The sequence below is a fragment of the Phacochoerus africanus genome, chromosome 15 (assembly GCF_016906955.1).
Source record: "Phacochoerus africanus isolate WHEZ1 chromosome 15, ROS_Pafr_v1, whole genome shotgun sequence".
In the NCBI taxonomy this organism is placed as follows: domain Eukaryota; kingdom Metazoa; phylum Chordata; class Mammalia; order Artiodactyla; family Suidae; genus Phacochoerus; species Phacochoerus africanus.
In genome coordinates, this window is record NC_062558.1 from 57,202,237 (window position 1) to 57,217,722 (window position 15,486).

Consider the following 15,486-nt stretch of genomic DNA (forward strand, 5'->3'; position numbering starts at 1 on the left):
TGTTTAAAAAAACATGTCCTCTTCCCCTTACTTCCTTTAGCTGTTCTGCCTGGTGTTTTTTTTTTTTTTTTTTTCTCTTTCTTTCTTTCTTTCTTTCTTTCTCCCGCCCTCGTGTTTTTCCTGAAAACTAACTTAATCCTGGTGATCTTCCTCATTTTCCTCGCCCTCTGTCTCCATTTCTTGAACACGCTAAAAAAGGAGTTGCTCTTTTGATTTTTTTTTTTTCTCTCCTGGCTCAGCTGAGAGCACATGGAGCTTCCCCCCCCCCCCCCCCCCCCCCCCCGCTTTTGCTATGTTTCGTCCTGTTTTTGTGGGGCCTGCAGTCTTGGCCCTGCAATTATGGCCTCTTTCATGTTATCTTTCTCCCAAGGCAACAGCTCACATCCTGGCAAAGCAGACAATGGCAGTGTGTGTCTTTACTTAGCTTTTATACCTTTTGTTTCAGAATGCAGGATTTCCTTATGGTTTGTTTGGGCTTTTCAAAAAGCCTATTTACTGATCCAGAGAGGTGCCAGACTCACGCCCTGAGGAATACAGGCCAAGTTTATATGTGCCTGAAAATACGCCATCATGCCCAGGCCCATTTGATGTTTGGGGCCAACTTAGAGGCTGATTTGATTGCAGTGTGTTCTGTCCTGCTGTTTGCCAAAAAAAAAAAAAAAAAAGTGGCTGTTAAAACAGGCCAAATCCTTAGCTCTTGTGTAGAAAGAACAGGGCTAGAAATCAGACCAGGATAATGGCTGAATGGGGAAGAATGATGATTACATTTTAAATCATGATGTTTATATATTGGTAGGCAACTCTAATCATTCATTTGTTTAAATTAAGCTCCTTTGCCTTCATTCAAAGTTTGGATTTTAAAAAATCACCCAACTCTTTTTTTTTTTTTTTTTTTGCTTTTTAGGGCTGCACCTGCAGCATACGGACATTCCCAGACTAGGGGTCAAATCAGAGCTGCAGCTGCCAGTCTACCCCACAGCCACAGCAACAGGGGATCTGAGCCACATCTTCCACCTACACTGAAGCTCATAGCTCGCCAACCCACTGAGCGAAGCCAGGGATCGAACCTGCATCCTCATGGATACTAGTTGGATTCATTTCCACTGAGCCACAATGGGAACTCCCTCATTCACCTATATTTAAAGTTCACATTCCTCTGTTTTTTTTTTTTTTTTTTTTTACCGAGGCCCTGTCTTTCTACAAAATTTTCAATACAATCCAATAGTTTCAAAAAACCCTTAAATCGAGACGTGAGGTCTTTCTAAAAGAGAGACAATAGGGTCTTTGTGATGGAACTCCAAGCAGGACCCTGCAACATGAGTATATCATAGGGTTGCTTAATTACCTCTCATCAGTGTAGGCTGACATGTTTACTGTCCTTGAGGCCAACAGGACATTTTGCCCAAGGATGCACTAGGGGAGATTCGTGGAAAAGACACACACACAAATGCCCCTCACAACAAAGGGCAGGATTGTTCTACTGCCTTCATCACAGAGCCATGGGAGGATGAAATGTTAATGAAGTCTCCTGGGTGTGGAGCCAGCCTTTGGTCTAAGAGCATTTAAGGAGCCTGGATCTTGGTGACCCAAGAAGACATAAAAGGCTCAATTCTAGGAAATTTTCCAAGAAGCCTGACTCTGTGTTCTAGATTCATCCTTGATTCCTACTCCTGCAAGTAAAGACAGTGTGACCAAAAGTTTCTCCTAAACCTTCTCCTAAAACATCACATCCTCTGCCTGAAGTGACCCTCTCTGCTATCCCACTAGCCTTCATTCCCATTGTTCAAGGTTTGAATCAAATGCCACCTTCTCAGGCAGACCTTTCTCAAGCTTCACTTAAAAGGTATTTGATTTTTTTTTCTAGGTACCCAAAGTACAATGCTCCTCTCCTAAAGCGTTGTCCCCTGTGTTGGGGGTTAGGGTTAGGGTTAAGGTTAGGGTTATACTAACTATAACTGTGGACACATTATAACTGTGGACACACTAAATGGCTGTAAGGGAGTTCCCGTAGTGGCTCAGTGTAATCTGACTAGCATCCATGAGGACACAGGTTCAATCCCTGGCTTCACTCAGTGGGTTAAGAATCTGACATTGCCATGAGCTGTGGTGTAGGTTGCAGACACAACTTGGATCTGGCGTTGCTGTGGCTGTGGTGTAGGCCAGCAGCTGTAACTCCGATTCGAACCCTAGCCTAGGAACCTCCATATGCCATGGGCATGGGCCCTAAAAAGATGAGAAAAAAAATGGCCATAAGCTCCTTGAGAATAGGTTTGTGTTTTTTCCCTCCTAATCCTGTGCTCCATCCGCCTCTGTCCAGAATGTATGACTTTGCATTTTGATGTGTCTGCTCATATGTTTCTCTGGAACCACAGATGGAATGCTCTTTGGGCATGTGGACTTTGTCTTATTTATTTTGATATCCCCGTGGCTGAACAGATTGTTACACTGAAGGTGCCCTAAAGTCCACGGTATGATTGAAGCAGTCCACCCTGCAGACAGGAGCGCCCCATAGTCCACACAGCTTTCTCGACACTGCCTCTCATACACACACCTTTCTTGCTGTTTCCACTCATTCCCCTCCTTTTTAACTCACTGAAATCTGGCTTCTCCCTTACCTGTAACTGCTTCATTATAACTGCTCTTGCTCCAAAGACTGCACCTCCTAAATGCGTCTTACATTGTTTTTCAACTTTGGTTCCTGATCCTTCTTCTCACCTAGGCTATGGGCCCCTCAAAGGCACAGTCCCCTTCGGTCTCCATTTTAAGAGTTACCATCTTTTACTCTTCTCTCCTTAACAATCGGGGGCACATGGCCAAAGAGAAGAGGAGTGTCCAGAACCCCGGGACCCTGTTTCTCTGGATCCTCTTTGCTGTTACTTGGTTCACTGGAGTGAGAAACCAAATTCAGCTGAATTCATCACAAGCTCCCTTGCTGTTGATTTTGGAGTAGCTTGACAAGAAAAATGCAGTCTTCTGTGGAATGTGCTTTAAGAAATCCTCCCAATTATTAGGCTGGAATCTCCTTTATCCTTGCTTCATGCTGAATTGGAGGCCAGAGATGAAGAACCCAGAAAATCATCTCCTCCCAGTGCCTTCAGTGTATTTATTCACACCTACTGAGCCCTACATCCAAATCTTTAAGGGCCCACCTACAAACTCACCCTAGGCATGGTTCCTCCCCATGATCTTGCCATGTTTCTCAGCCCCGACAGTGGCCAAAGCTGTGAATCTGCCCACGTCCCCTACCTGAGAATTCTTAGAACTCCATCTGCGTTTTCTGTTTCACTCCTGTCACCGAGGGGGAGCAAGCATGAGGGTCTCCCTTTTACACACATGCGACCTGGAAGTGGCCAGGCTGAAGCAAGACAAAGACAGTCCTCAAGGGAAGCAGAGGAAGTGAAGAACCAGCAGGTCACCAACAAAGCCTGAGTTTTGTGTCCTACCGTAGGGTTGTCTCAGGCCATCCTGCTGAGTCCTGGCGTGCATACAATGAAGAGGTCAGCAGCATGTGCTGGGCCTTTCCTGATCCTGGGCAGTGGCTCCACATGGCTTCACTATCCAGGAGTGCTGCACCTGCTGTGATTAATGATGAGGGTTGAGACGGGACAAAGAACCCAGTGGAGGCCTGGGAAGATACCACCTCAGCCTTACGCTGAGGTAGAACCTGCCCTTTTTGGGTTTTATCAAAGAAGTATTCAATACATTCTCCCTGGCTTTCAAAGATTCCCCAGTGCATTTTTCTAATACAGCAGCTATTTCCATTATACTGTATTCTTGATTCATCATTTTCAAAGGCAGCCTTGTAGGTTTAAGGGCTGAGAAGAAAGACATAGGGCTGGGGGATGGTGAGGAAGATTACTTCAGATGAGTGGCACTGCTATAAATCTTGAAGTAAAATTATCTTTGTGAACTAAATGGTACCTGCATTTTTTTAAATGGCCACGCCCATGGCATATGGAAGTTCTGGACCCGGTACTGAATCTGAGTCCCAGCTGTGGCAATGCTGGGCCCTTTAGCCCACTGTGCCAGGCTGGGGATTGAACCTGCACCTCCGTAGCAACCCCAGCCACTGCAATTGGATTCTTAACCCACTGCACCACAGTGGGAATTCCAGTACCTGAATTTTATTTCGGGTGAAAAGCTAGGCAATTGACTGCGATTTTAAACCATCAGTTTTCTATCCTTCGAATGTTCTGAAACAGGGCTGTTGTTGCTGTAATATCCCAGGGAACACACGCAAACTGATGTCATTGCTTTGTCTGAATAATTAAGGGCTGACTGAATAATTGGTCTGTAAGTATAAAGCATTCTGTTGGGGTTACCTACCGTTCTTTACCACTAAATAGTACACAAAATTAAAACAGACTTAAAGTGTGCAGGAAGCATGTAGGTTAGATAATAAAAGAGCAAAAATCCTAAAATATCTAATGCTTAGTGGATTTTCAAAGATTTTGGGGGGGAAGTAGGAAAAAATCTGAGGGAAAAATAAATAGATTGGAAACTCCCTTGTGGTTGTTCACTGGAAGCGTAGAGGCTATACCACAGGGTAGAGGCTATACTACAGGGCACAAGCTCTCAGACTGTGGTCTTGGGAAGTGTCCTGTTATTTGCTTCTTTTAAGATGCTGCTCTGCTCTGCCTGTGGCTACAGAGCCTGATGTAGGTTTCTGATTGGCTCAGAAGGCTCACAATCTAATTTCCTGGTCTGCACCCTGAAGACACCAGTAGAAATTAAGCCATGATGGATGATTCCACTATGTATCCCCTTTCCAAGAGAAGATGATGCTGGTTGGGGCCCTGATGTGTTGAAAACACACACCTTTCTTCTTTGTATTCCTTTCCTTCAGAGGACCCGACTCATGCTCTGGGAAGGAGTGAGTGTCACCACCTTACCACTATGGGAGGGGGCGGGCTGGGGAGAAGCAGAACAGCTGGGGGGGCTGTCACCCCCCCTACATGCATCACACTCTTCATTGAGGGGGTCCTGGGGGGTGCTCTACTCTGAGATGGGGCAACGGTCTATGAACACATCTTGTAAGGTTCTAGAAGTATGAACCAAGCTGGCAGGTGTTGGCACAACTCCCAGCAAGAAGGCCAATGTGGATTTGCTCATGCCCTGCTGCCAACCACCAATCCCTGTCCCCTTGGAAAGGACTGGTCTCTCCACCCCCAAACCCTTGTGGCCTCTACCCATGCCTGGGTATCTGCTAACTGGCAGTGAGTGATGGCAACACCAGCCAGGCATGTATAGAGTCTGTGTTGAGCTGGTAGCTAATTTCACAACCTCCATATGCACATGAAAGTGGCAGCTACCTTCTGAGCAGCCAAATCTTCTGTGCCATGGAATTCCCATTATGGGCCAGCGGGTTATGAACCCGACTAGTATCCACGAGGATGTAGGCTGGACCCCTGACCTTGCTCAGTGGGTTAAGGATCTGTTGTTGCCATGAGCTATGGTGTAGGTCACAGACGAGGCTCGGATCTGGCATTGCTGAAGCTACGGTGTAGACTGGTAGCTACAGCTGTGATTCGACCTCTAGCCGGGGAACTTCCATAAGCTGCAGTGCAGCCCTAAAAAAAAAAAAAAAAAAAAGAAGCAAATTTTCTGTGCCTCTATCTAGGTTGTTCTCAACACTGACTGCAGAGAGGAATTTCCTAGGGAGCCTGGAAATAATACCCATGCCTGGGCACACCTTTCCTGGCCAATTAAGTCAGATTCGCTGGCAATGCGGCCTCTTAAGAAGCTCATCAGATGATTTTAACGTGCAGTCTGGGTTGAGAATCACTGAGAGCTCCTGATTGGTGGCCATAATCCCAGGAATAGGCCCCTACCAAGGTTTGAGCAAGTTTTCACAACATTAAGGAGCCCTACTCTGCACAGCTTCCATGCTTGGGCTCCTCCAGCAATACATCAGTGCAGCCTGCATGGCACCTTGGCATGTTCATGAGGGATTCAGAGATAAAGGCTGGTTCCATACCGGCAGGGCAGGCTCTGAGCCACATTCAGGGAGCATGATCAGGTAGGTGCAGGGACTCTGCCATCCCAGAGAGAAGTGAAAAGTTCCCTGCCAAGGTGGAAGCCAGAACAGCTTGTATTACGAGTGGGGGTCTGGCAGAAGGAACCTGCCAGCGGAAAGGACGGTGTGTGGGGGTGAAGCAGCACCATTTGTCAGGGGACTAGGATGGCAGCGCCTGGAGAGCTGGCTTTCTGGGTCCTCTCTGCTCTTTCCCAAGAGCCTTGACCTGAGCTGGACACCATCCGGTACATAACAAATATTAGTGGACTGAATGAATGAATGAACACATGCACCTGACCTTCCTGAGGGTGTATGGGATGCTGGGAGATGAGGCTGGAAGATCAGCAGGATTCCCACTGAGGAATCCTGCACCACATTAATTAGACTTTACCCAGAAGCCAGTCCTTCTCAGCGGGTTCCACAGTGAGGACCCAAACTGAGCAAGGAAAAACATCCTCTCAGACCCTCCCATAGTCAAAGTAGTACTTTTAGTGACACTGATTGGGAAAATGCATCTAGACTAAAAAATTACTGCAAATTTTGTGATTTTTTTTAAAGTGAATTTTATTTGTGATCACAGCAGAAACATACAAGTAATATACTTCTCAGCACTGAAGGGTAAGGGATGTTTTACCTTTATTTTTCTAAAGCGACTCATGACCATTTGAGCGCCTTCTAACAAAAGTAGATGAGAATGTCTTTCTTTCTTTTTTTTTTCCTTTTTGTCTTTTGTCTTTTTTAGGGCCGCACCTGCAGCATATGGAGGTTCCCAGGCTAGAGTTCGAATTGGACCTGTGGCTGCCGGCCTATACCATAGCTACAGCAACACTGGATCTGAGGTGTGTCTGCAACCTACATGACAGCTCACAGCAATGACAGATCTTTAACCTGCTGAGCGAGGCCAGTGATCAAACCTGTGTCCTCACGACACTAGTCAGATTCGTTTTCCTCTGAGCCACAACAGGAATTCTGAGACTGTCTTTCTCAGTCACTTGTCTGGTTTAGAACTTGTAAAGAACTCCAGGTCGTGTGGTCCAGCCTGGACCCATCTCCTGGAGGTTCCCAGAAACGTCTGTCCCTCATGGTCATCTTCTAACCTCTCTGCAAAGCTCCCCACAGAACCCCAAGACCGAGGTTCTGAGGATCCGGTCTCCCTCGGAATTCACAGATCCCTCGCCCACACTGGGTCCTGAATGCTCTAAGTCATATATCTCTGTTACCTGCAGAGTTGCAACTCCCTGGCCCTCTTCCCAGTCTGTCTGCCCCCACCTCGTCCCCTACCCCCAACCCACCCACCAAACCCAAACAAACAGCACAGGCCATTTTCCCACTGGAACTCCATGGCTAATTTGGAAGCCTGGGTGGTTCACAGTCTACCTTTTCTGGGGCTAGGAGTGTTCGGTCTTTCATGGTCCAGAGGTGTGTTCCAGGCTTTTACTAACATTATGCACTAATACTTACGGAGGGCCCTGGTCACGTTATCGAGGCATTTCATCCTCACCTCCACCCAGTGAGGTAGGCACTGTTCTTTCCTCAGTCTTACCAAGAGGAGGAGCGAGACCAGGGGAATACATGGCGAAAGCAGTCTAAATTGATGAAAAGCTGGGTGGAGGGAGGAGAGAGGAAGAGCAGGGTCCAGGAGGACTCCCAGGCTCTCCTTCCATCTATGGAGAGCTGCTACCAGAACTGGGAGCACAGGGGACCAGCTTTAAGCCTTGTTAGTAACTTCACGGTCTTTGACCTTCCATACTTATTCCTTCAACTCCCATTTCTCTCATACTACATTTCCTACATCCACTTATAAATCATCCATCAGTAATTAACCGAAGTATTAACTATCGATTAAATCAAACCCAGCCAAAGAGATAAAACTTTGACACGGACTCTGAAAAATGGATTATCTCAACTTCATTCTTATTCTAGTTTTTCACCATGACCATGATTCATTAGTGTCAGTCTTTAACTCAGCCTCAGAAATGCAAGGAGAAAAATCTATGAAGCCCAGGGTGTGCTCAGCCCAGGATACCAGCTGTGCTACAACCTGGCCCCAAGGACCTGCTCCCAAGACAGCTGTGTGGTCACTGGGTTTCCAGGTAAACAAGAGCATCTTGTACATTGTCAAGGGGCTCTCACCCCACTGCTGAGCCAAGACCATGCTGTGACCAAGAACCAAATGCAGCACAAAGTTACTGTTAAAATAAAAGCTTCTGGGAGTTTCCTGGTGGCTCAGTGGGTTAAGGATGAGGCGTTGTCACTGATGAGGCTTGGGTCACTGCTATGGCTCAGGTTTGATCCCTGGCCCAGGAACTTCTGCATGCCACATACATGGCCAAAATAAATAAATAAATAAAAGCCTCTGAATAAAATAAAATAATAAAGCAAAACAAAATCAAATTTAGGCTTCAACTGTTCCTTGCCAAAGCATTTCTACAATTCAATTTATCAGTCACTCAGAGATTATTATTTGCCTTTTCTGTGCAAGCCCCTGTGCCACAAATGACCATAACAGAAAACTGGAGTGTGGGAGACATGGTGGAGTGAAAAATAAAAGCAGAGCCTGACGTCTGACAACTATGAGTGCATGCCCAGGAGCTCTGGCAGCTGTGATGCTTGGGCCGAGAGCCGTCCTGGGCACTCTGGAGGTGAGGCAGCCACAGGTACAAGGTGAATGGTCCCTGCTCCCTGGGAGGGCATATTTCGCTCAGACTGCCCCACCGTTAGAGGAGTAACTGCAGCCTCCCTGCCCCTGGCTGCAGGGCCCTGGCATTACATCAAGTAGGCCCCCTCGCCCCCCACCCCCTGGCCTTGGGAGGCCTGGTGGGGGTTTTGAACACGTGCCCGTGAGTCCTCTTGTAGCCCTCTTGGCCTTGCTGCTTGGTGGCAAAACCACCTGAGGGCAGTGCCCAACACCAGAGCCCCTGGTGAACACTCTGGGCGCCCTCTATGAACGCCTTGTGCTCCCCCATGAAGGCTTCATGCCCCCTCAAGAACGCTTTGTGCCCTCCTCCCTGGTCAGTCCCTGGCCTGGAAATCTCCTGGGTCCTGCACAGGTTCAGGAGGCTGCTCCTCTTTCCAGCCCACACTCGTCACTTGAACCCCAAACAAGGCTCATGCCTTGTGGAAGAGCCATGGCTTTGGCCTCTGCCCTCCATGGGCCCCTCCACAGGGCCTGCTCTGGGGTACCCCTACAGGTCCCTGCACCTCCCTACACCCCGGGAGCCTTCCTGCAGCTGCCTGTCCCCCTTCACACAGTCATCGAGTGCAAACACCCCAATGAGGCTCAGGCTGAGGCTGAGGCTGACTGGGGAACAACCAGTGCTGGGCCTGGTGAAGATAACAAGCAGAGACTCTCCTTGACCCTGACCTGCCTCTGGTCGAGAGGCGCAGTTATGGGGGAGGTGGGGCATGGAGAGAAGCCCGCCTTGGGCCTTCAGCCTGAGGCTGGAGCCCTTCTCATCCTGATCCAGTGCAGGGAGCTGGGACACTAACTTCCACCCCTTTTGTTCAGTCTCTCTCACCCTCAGGGTGACCCTACCCAGTAGCCCTTTGCCCTTGGACCCATAACACCCATCTCAGCGCAGGAAGCCCCGGGCACAACTCAGAGGCCAGAAAGGAGCAGCTGGACGGGGCCTCTGTGATCCCCACTGCCCACAGGACCAGGACCCAGTCCTCAGCTGGCCCCTCGGGTGCAGGCAGCCAACCCCCACTCCCCCCAACTCCATGTCCCCATCCAGGCTCTCCCCTCCAGGCTCTCCCCTCCTGACCACGCCTCCTCCGCCTGACTTTGTGTGCTGCAGTCTTCCTGGCTTTGTTTATTGTATTTCCTCGCATGGAGTAGACTCCTCACTGTCCTTGACACTGAGAGGAACCGTCCTCTGGCTTGTGAACTTCCCTGACACACATCCCATCTGTGCGGCTGCTTCTGCAGGTTACCTTTAGTCCCCTCTCCATGCAGGACCGGAGCCATCAGAAACCACATTCAGGCGTCATCATCTCCCTTCCCAATGAGTCTGCATAAAGCCACATAACCCGTGGCCATGGTCCTGCACCCCCCCAACCCTGCCCCCTCTGTATCCCCCCTCTTCTGTCTAGCACCATTGCCTGCTGCTGGTTCCAAGTCTTCCCTCTCGCCCCAGGTCCTTTGCACAGGCTCCCTTCTCCTTTTCTGGTGTTCTGTTCTCACTCCTGGCGTCCAGGTCTCAGCCTCCTTCATGCCTCTCTGTCTATGGGAGGCTCCCCCCGTGGTTTCAGTGCAGCACTTGGCACCCCTAGTCCTCATCTATTTCCTCCTTTGTGTACCTCAATTCATCCCACCCCCCCTTATGAGACTGTGGGCACAGCGAGGACAGGACCGCCTGTGTCACAGCAGAACGTGTACCAAATGTGTGAAGCATTAGTTACATAGTCACTGATGCCATAAGGAGCGTGTTTCCCCAACTGCACCACAAATCCCTTGGACCTGAGACCCTGCATTAGGAATCTTTGTGACTTCCAAGTACATACATATTGTGGCTGGGCCCCAAGTCCAGATATTTACCAAATATTTGAAGAGAACGTGACTCATTTTTGGAATGAACTGCAGAGGAGGCCCTCGGTGCTTGAGCCCTTTTAACTAAGCCTCTGGAGTAAACCCAAAGCAAGCCCTGGGCCAAGGGTCCGGGGCACTTCCTGGATGTTGCAAGTGACTGAAGGCAGCTGTAACCACCCTGAGCAGAGCTGAGGGGACAGACTGGGCCCAGGACAGCTCCTGCCTCGCCTCTGGAGTTCCTCACCTCTGATGCCCCTTCTTCAAAGACAGGGCAGCCCACGGAGCCAGTACAGGGCCTCCATGCCTTCCACCAACCCACAGCCCAGCTCTGGTAGGAAGTCCTGGTCTCGTGGAGTTTGTTACCTCCTTCTGCATTGTTTCCGGTGAATCCTTGCCAGCAAAGCAAAGGTGGCCAGGAATCAGGAGGACACTCCAAATGGGTGATTAAAACAGACAAACAGGAAGTTCCCATTGTGGCTCAGGGGTAACGAGCCTGACTAGTATCCATGAGGATGCAGGTTTGATCCCTGGCCTTCCTCAGTGGGTTAAGGATCCAGCATCGCCATGAGCTGTGTAGGTCAGATGTAGCCTGGATTGGGCATTGCTGTGGCTGTGGTATAGTCTGGCAGCTGCAGTTCCGATTCAACCCCTAGCCTGGAAACATCCCTATGCTGCACATGCGGTCCTAAAAAGCAAAACAAACAACCAAACAAAAAACCCACATAAGACAGAAGAGACAGAAGTTCTCCCCCAAACAGAGATGGCATGCTGGGGGGTCAGGGTCACAGGCTCAGCTCAGCCTTTGAGGAGGTCTCATGGTGAGAAGAGCTGGCCCCCAGGCCTCTTTCACATGACCAGGCCTAACGAGCACCATGTTTAAGCTCTGTACAACCTGAGAACAGCCTCATGCCCTTTGCACACATGCTCCAAGACTGGGAGACACTGAAATGAGTGCCTCCTGTTCATGAAGAGCTAAAGCCCCAGAGAAGGTCTTCTTGGAAACCAGAAGCCCCCTGCTCTCACACATACCCTCACAGGGCACTTTCATGAAGGTGCCAACAGTTCAGTCTCTCGCCAAGGTGCCGAAGGGGGCTGGGTCGGATATAATGCTGTCACACTGACAGGAAAGCAGATTTACTCTCAATGCTCCAGGATCCAGAAGGCACGGGGTCAGCAATGACACCACACTGTCATTTCCTGGGGGTTCACTCAGGTCCACTTTTGGGAGGTGGAACCCTATGCCCCACCCCCTGTACATCCATTCCACTGACCAGCCACACAGGAAGTACTCACATGTTGTGTCCAGCGGGTCACCCGCCCACTTCTAGGCTCCACATCCTAAGGTGAATTCTCTGTTCTGTTCCAGCTTTGTTGATGCCTTCTCCGTAGAGGAGCCAGTCAGCCCTAGACACAAGAGTGGAATGAATGATGCCAGCCCTCGGAGGCATCCTCTTCCCTTTTCTCCCCCTCATCTGACTCTGTACATGCTCCCTCCCTTGAGGGCCCAGGGTTCTCTCACAACTCAGGCTCTTCATGGCCTACTGACACCCAACTGTGTATCCAGACCCTCTTCAGACCAGCCCTTTGGCAACCCTTCATCCAAACACAACAGTCCCAGCCCTGTTTCTGCTCTCTGTTGAATTAGGTCACTGATTCCACTTCTGATTCCTTTTCTAAAGGATGATCAGATAAGGACCAACACAACTGAAAGTGCCATCTGCCATATTGGTGTATTGAGTGACAGCAGAGAACTTCTAAAGTGACACTGCCCACATCTGGACCCCGGCGTTGATTATCTGTTTGTTTTCTCATCTCCAGGGTTTGGCACACAATTCAGACTTCAACATAAGAAATTCTCATCTTTTGGGCTATTTTCATATGGGTTATTTCTGTCTCTCTCAATAGGTTTTAAATTCTAAATCTACTATGTCTTAGCTCAGGGCTAAAACAGTGGTTCACTCCTAGGAATGATTCTCTAATGTGCATGGTCAGGAAGGGACCAAGACCCATTAAATACTTGAAAGTTTGAGTGGGGAGGACCTTACAGAATCTAATTCAGCTGCCTCATCCTGTAAGTGAGAAAGCCGAGTCCAGAAAAGCACGAACACATGAGACAGTGGACCATTTACTCCTCCAAGAACAAATATGCATTCAGTGTCTAATCCAGTTGCTGTGATAGGAACATAAAGATGAATCAGTTATGGACCTTGTTCTCCAGGAACTTGGGTTTAATGTGTAAAGGAGATAAGATAAGAATGAACATCAATGACTACACACTATGAGACGGGAAGCTGTAAGCACTATTAAGGTGCGAAATGGAGTATAATCAGGTGCAAACAATGAAGAGGGTGCATTTTAAATGTTGTGAGTGGGCAGGAAGGGAAAAGCTGAGCCCAGGTGGCTACAAAGAGGAAACTTCCTAGCAGATCTGTGTCAAATATCTAGCCAAAGCCACGGGATGAAGCCAAACAACACCCTGCTCTTTGCTTAGCTGGCGAAAGCTCACAGACTCACTTTAGCTGAATGTTTATGGGAAGTGTAGTGTGTGCCCTAACAAGACTAATAAAGAGACATGGAGGGAAGCTAAAAGAGCCAATGGGCCAAACTGACACCTTAGGTCCATCCAGCTCAGCCTGACTCTAAACTCTAAACAAGATAGTAACTTAATGCTGTATGATCCAGCAATTCCTTTCCTGGGCACCTATCCAAAGAAAACTAAAATTTGAAAAGATACACGCACCTCAATGTTCACTGCAGCCCTATGTACAATAGCCAAGACATGGAAGCAACCTGAATGTCCATCAATAAAGGAATGGATAAAGAAGATGTGGTACATATATATAAAATGGAATATCACTCAATCATAAAAGAGTGAAATAATGCTATTTGCAGCAACATGGAGGGACCTAGAGATTATCGTACTAAGTGAAGTAAATCAGAAAAAGAAAGACAGAGAGACTATATGATATCACTTATATGTGGAATCTAAAATTTGTACCTAAAAGATATGGATGGGAGTTCCCACGGTGGCTCAATGGATTAAGAACCCGACTAGAATCCATGAGGGTGTGGGTTTGATCCCTGGCCTTGCTCAGTGGGTTAAGAATCTGGCATTGCCATGAGCTGTGGTGTAGGCTGGCAGCTGCAGCTCCACTTTGACCCCTATCCTGGGAACTTCAATATGCTACAGGTACAGCCCTAAAAAGCAAAGCCAAAAAAAAAAAAAAAGACACAAATGAACTTATTTGCAGAACAGACTCATAGACTTTGAAAAACTTATGGTTACCAAAGGGGACAGGTCGGGGGGAGGGATGGACTGGGGGTTTGGGACTGGCATCTGCACACGGAGATGTATGGAATGACTGGCCAACAGGGACCTGCTGTACAGCAAAGAGAACTCTACCCAGTAGAGCCAATGGACCAAGTATTCTGTGACAGCCTATGTGGGAAAAGAATCCGAGAGAGAATGGATATGTGTATATGCATGACTGGGTTACTTTGCGGTACAGCAGAAATGATCACAGTCTTGTAAATTAACTATACTTCAATGAAACTTAAAAAAATAAAAATATGACACAAATTAACCTATCTACAAAACAGAAACAAACTCACAGACATAGAAGACAAACTTATGGTTACAAAGGGAAAGGTGTGTGTGATGGGGGAGAGAGCTAGATTTGGAGTTTGGAGTTCTTTTACTACATATAAAATAAATAAACAAGGTCTTATTGTATAGCACAGGGAACTAGATTCAATATCCTGTTATCAACCATAATGGAAGAGAAAATGAAAAAGAATGTGTAACTGAATTCCTTTGCCATATACTGAAACTAACACAACATTGTAAATTGACTATATTTTTTGGCTGTGCCTACAGCATGTGGATGTTCACAGGCCAGGAATCGAACCTGTGCTACAGCAGTGACCCAAGCCACCACAGTGACAAATACAGTTCCCTAGCCCTCTGTGCCACAGGAGAATTCCAGTAAATAAACTATAATTTAAAAAAAGACATATAAACAAGATAGCAACTTAAAAGAGAGGAAACGCTTTCTTTCTTTTAATATCCTTTCTTTTCACTGAGTAATTATTATTTTTCAACTGTAAGTTGAGTTCTTCTCCTCATCTTATTCCTACTAAATTCACGCTGGCAAAGTGTGCCAGGTCAATACAAATAACCTTTAAAGGCACAGCCCAGCTCTCAAGAGATGAAGAGTGACTGGTACTCAGCGCTTTGTAAAGACTTGCTTGGATAATCTTTTTTGTTGTTTTTATGGTCACATTTCGGCATATGGAAGTTCCCAGGCCAGGGACTGAATCTGAGCTGCAGCTGCAACTTACGCTACAGCTTCAGCAATGTTGGATCCTTTAACCCACTGTGCCACAGTGGGAACTCCTTGCCTTGATAATCTGAGATCTCTTTCTCTCTCTCTCACGCCCCTCACACACACACACACACACACACACACACACACACACACACACACACGGTCCTGGGAGCAGTGGTATGTTTATTGCTTGATGGCACCACCACCTTGCCCAGCTTCTCATCCATCCTGCAAGCCCTCCCTCAGCCTCTGAAAATGAAGGGTTGCGGCCCTTTAAAGGATGCTCTGCCACCTGACCCCTCGCCAGCCCTTCCCCCAGACCTCCTGCCCCCTGCCATCATTTCCACTATTTTGAACTTTCAATGCTGTCTACTTGTTGGCTCCTTTCCCATGTCCTTGGAACATGCCAAGGACATCCTGCTCTAAAAAACCCCTCTCAAATGACTGCCCCGTGTCATGCCTTCCCTTCACCATCAAGCTCGTTTTTGAAGAAGGGTACCTTCATGGCCTCAAGGTCCCCTCCTCCACCTGTTTCCCCGCCTCTGAGATTCAGCGTCTGCACCCACCCCGCCTCCCCAATACATGGCTCTATAATACTCAGGGCTGCTCTTGGG

General features: G+C 48.0%; 1 long non-coding RNA gene across 1 annotated transcript in view; it reads right to left on the minus strand.

Moving 5' to 3' along the window:
- Window positions 1-2,173: 2,173 nt before the first annotated feature.
- Window positions 2,174-15,486, minus strand: part of LOC125116777 (uncharacterized) — a 44,281-nt gene continuing 30,968 nt past the window's right edge. The window contains exons 5-6 of the long non-coding RNA XR_007132421.1: window positions 11,838-11,948; window positions 2,174-3,576 (exon numbers count right to left, since the gene is read on the minus strand). This is a non-coding gene — a long non-coding RNA (uncharacterized LOC125116777). The remainder of the gene's footprint in view (window positions 3,577-11,837; window positions 11,949-15,486) is intronic.